At 56.8% G+C, this 4,218-nt stretch overlaps 1 pseudogene; it reads left to right on the top strand.

Annotated features, from left to right (window-relative positions):
- The first annotated feature begins 1,045 nt into the window (after positions 1–1,045).
- Positions 1,046–3,438, top strand: LOC113979823 (annotated as a pseudogene).
- Positions 3,439–4,218: the final 780 nt, after the last annotated feature.

Here is a 4,218-nt window from a genome sequence, read left to right as displayed (position 1 = left end):
CCCCCCCCCAGGCCCCTGACTTGGTCCTGCTGCCCCTTGAGCATCTGCAGCTGCTGCAGAACCAGGCATTTCATCAGCAAATGTGCAGGTGACACCAAGCTGGGGGTGTGTTGATGTGCTGGAAGGCAGGAGGGCTCTGCAGAGGGACCTGGCTGAGGAAGAGTGTGGCAGCAGGAGCAGGGAAGTGATTGTTGGCCTGGACTGAGCACTGGTGAGGCCACCCCTGGAGTGCTGTGTCCAGCTCTGGGCCCCTGAGTTGAGGAAGGCCCTGGAGGGGCTGGAGCAGGTGCAGAGAAGAGCAGCGAGGCTGGGGAAGGGAGTGGAGCACAAGTGGTGTGAGGAGAGGCTGAGGGAGCTGGGGGTGTTGAGGCTGGAGAAGAGGAGGCTCAGGGGAGACCTCCTGACTCTCTGCAAGTCCCTGCCAGGAGGTTGTAGCCAGGTGGGAGTGGGGCTCTTGTGCCAGGAAGCAGCAGTAGGACAAGAGGGCTGGGTCTTGAGCTGTGCCAGGGGAGGTTTAGGTTGGATATTAGGAAGCAATTTTTTGCTGAGAGAGTAATCAGGCCTTGGAATGGGCTGGGCAGGGAGGGGGTGGAGTCAGCGTCCCTGGAGGTGTTGAAGGTGAGAGTGGATGTGGCCTCAGTGCCATGGTCTGGGAAGCACGGCGGGGTTGGATCAAGGGTTGGACTTGATGATCTTGGAGGTCTTTTCCAACCCAGTTGATTCTGTGAGTCTCTGATTGCCATTCCTATGGCAGCACATGCTTGAGGCTCTATCCCCAGGGTGATAGAGATGTCTGTCCATATCTATCTGCAAGGTTAGTCTGTAAATGTGTGGTGTTAGAAAAGCAGGCTGAGTTCTGGGCTGGTTGTAGAAGGAGAAAGAAGCCCAGAGGCCAGTGCAAGCAGGCAGCCCTCAGCTTGCACATCATGTCCCCTCCCTGCAGGTTCCTGTCCTTGAGCCCAGGCCCTGAGGTGAGGCTGAGAAGTGGCGCGGAGGTGAGCCCAGAGCTGTCCCTGAGGTGAGCCTGAGAATAAGTGCAAGGCAGAGGTGCTGCTAAGGAAGGAGACCCCTGTGGTGGGGAAGAGGTGAAGGTGCCCATCCCCAAGAAGGTGCTGTGTCCATCCCCTGTGTGCCAGGTGAGCTGGGGCTTTGCTGCAGAGCTGCGGGCGCTGATTTGAGCGGCTGCAAGTGCTGAGATGGTGGCACCCAGGAACACAAACTGTGCCTGACCACGGAGCCTGCAAGGAGGAGCAGAGCCAGCCCTGGCAGTGTGGGGGGCCAGGTTGTCCCTGTGCCTTCCCCTGCAGGCCCTGGCTGTCCCTGCTGGGCCCCTGTCCATCCCCCCCTCACGTCCCTGCACACCTACTCTCCAGAGCTTGACTCACTGCAGACTTTGCAGGGAAATCTGTGTTCGCAGCTGCATCCTGAGCTTGAGGGCAGTTTGTATCCCTGAGTGCTGATCCATCCTGGGGACCCAAGGGATCCTCTGCCATTCCATCCATGCAGCAGGAGTCACCCTCCTGCTCTTGACTCCCTGCAGAGGAACAAGTGCCATCTCTCTGTTTGGGAGAAGCCAGATGCTGCCCCTGGGCCATCAGAAGTGGTGCTGAAGCCTCTTTCAGCCCAGCCCCGGGTGCAGTTTTCTCATCCCCTCAGCGAGTGCCCGCTCCCCCAGCCGGCACTGACCAACCAGGGCGTTTGGCACACTTGGTTTGGTGGTTTGGAGAAACAGCCCTGGGCTGGCAGGGGGGCAGAGAACCTCGAGTAACAGCCCTGGAGAGTTTTAAGTGACACTACATTAATACAGCTTTTGATTAGTATATAGGAACTCAATCAAGTGCTCATAAAATAACCTCGCTCCCCTCATCCTCCCAATTAAACACCTTTTTTTGGGCTGAATCTTCATATTTTGGAGTATTTTTTGGCTGAACTCTAACTTTTTGCAGTTTCCGAGGCGTTCATCTCGCTATTTCTGAGGGTTTTTTTGCCTGAATGTCGGTTGGGTTTTTCTGGGCTGAATCTTGGTGTTTTGGAGGTTTTTATGGTCACAGGATGCCCAGTGAGTTCTAGAGATGGACTTGGGCAGGAGGAACCCCCAAGCCAACACGCTCAGCACTTGATTTCCCCCCCATCAGGATTTCTCCATCCCAAAGCTTGGGCAGATGGAGGAGGAGGCTGCGAGGGAGAGGAAGATGCCTTGGGCCCCCCAGGCAGGTGAGGAGGAAGTCAGTGGCCCTTTGGGCGGGTGTTGTGCTGGCTCTGGCAGCCCAGCATGGCCCCCGGCTGCAGGACAACCCCGCTGCCGCCGCCGTCCTGCCGGGGCCGGAGTTGGGGGGATGTCCTTGGCCTTCCCTGTGGGCCGGAGGCAAATCCCTTCCCTGTCCTTCTTGCTTCCTGCCCCAGGCCCCGAGCTGAGGATGGAGAGCCCGGAGGACAAATCCTCCCGTGAGACCCTGGTGGGAGAGGCCGTTTTGAAGGGCTCCACGGCGCAGGAAGGCAGCGGGGAGGAAAAGGGCCGGAGATCCCCCTGCAGGAGGGGCTCCAAAGCCAGCCCAGGGTGCTCTGAGGAGGAAAGACCCCCTTGGGAAGGCGGCCAGAGCTTGAGGTGGAGCTGTGACCTGGTGGTTCCTAAGCAGCCTCCCAGCAGGGAGAAGCCCTTCAGGTGCTTGGAATGTGGGAAGAGCTTCAGGAAGAGCACCAACCTGCTCATCCACCAGCACATCCACACTGGGGAACGTCCCTACACGTGTGGGGAATGTGGGAAAAGCTTCAGTGACAGCTCCACCCTCCGCAAACACCAGATGATCCATACTGGGGAACATCTGTACACATGTGGGGAATGTGGGAAGAGCTTCAGGAATAGCTTCAACCTCCTCAAACACCAGCGCATCCACACTGGGGAACGACCCTATTTGTGTGGAGAATGTGGGAAGAGCTTCAGTGACAGCTCCAACCTCCGCAAACACCAGATGATCCATACTGGGGAACGTCCGTACACATGTGGGGAATGTGGGAAGAGCTTCAGCCAGAGCTCCGACCTCCTCAGGCACCAGCGCATCCACACTGGGGAACAGCCCTACACGTGTAGGGAATGTGGGAAGAGCTTCAGCCAGAGCTCCAACCTCCAGGGCCACCAGCGCATCCACACCGGGGAACGGCTCTACAAGTGCTTGGAATGTGGGAAGAGGTTTCCCAGCAGCTCACATCTCCTCCTGCATGAGCGGACACACACGGATGAGAGGCCCTTCCGCTGCACCGACTGCGGGAAGGGCTTCAAGCAGAACTCCAACCTCATCACCCACCGGCGCATCCACACTGGGGAGAGGCCCTACAAGTGTGGGGAGTGTGGGAAGAACTTCACTGACAGGTCTACCTTCAACAAACACCAACGGACCCACCGGTAAGAGAAGCCCTCTGAGTGCCCCGACTGCGGGAAGAGCTTCGGCCGCTGCTTCCACCCCGAATGAACCCCCTGATGATGAGGCAACTCCTGGAGTCCAGTGACTGTCAGTCCATCCCTTTCGACCACAAAGGGCCAGTCCCCTTTCCCAGGGGCAGCTTCTTCCAACAGAACCCTTCTTGGGGGGTGTGTGGAGATTCCTGCCTTGGCTGGGGACCCCCCACGGTCACTGCTGGAGGTTGAGAGCAGAGATCTCCCCATGAGCGTTGTTCTGGGGGAGTTCCATCCATCTCTACTTAATAATTATTGCTTTTTGCCAGCTTGAGTAGAATTGCTTCAACAATTGCTTTAGTAGAGCACTGTCCTGTACTGCTGGTAGTTTTAGTGTTTGTATTGTGCAGTAAATAATTCTGATGAAGATCGTTTGTCTGATCATTTGTAACCCTAAATAATTAATTTCTATCAGTAGATCTGATTTGCCATCATTAAAACCTGGGGGACAAAAGTGTTTCAGTCACAGCTCTGTAATTCCTCTAAACTGAAAGGGTTGCCATAATGCAAGGCTGAGATTGGATCCAGCAGCTCCCAGCACCCCACAGGAAGTTGGGAGCTCAGGGGGCCAACCCCCTTTCCCATAACGTGGTGCCGAAAGACCCCCATGGGACCGTCTGTCCTGCCAGACCACCCCCCCTTTTCCACCCTTCTCCCAGTTCCTCCCACTTTTCCATGGTCCCCTCAATCCCCAGCCCCCCCAAACAGTTTTGCAGTCCTAACCCCCACTTTTTTTCCTCTCTCTCTGACCCTTTCCACATCATCAC

The sequence above is a fragment of the Neopelma chrysocephalum genome, unplaced genomic scaffold, assembly GCF_003984885.1.
Source record: "Neopelma chrysocephalum unplaced genomic scaffold, ASM398488v2 Primary Assembly neopelma1_89716, whole genome shotgun sequence".
NCBI classification, from domain to species: domain Eukaryota; kingdom Metazoa; phylum Chordata; class Aves; order Passeriformes; family Pipridae; genus Neopelma; species Neopelma chrysocephalum.
This window is presented reverse-complemented; position numbering and strand designations above follow the sequence as displayed.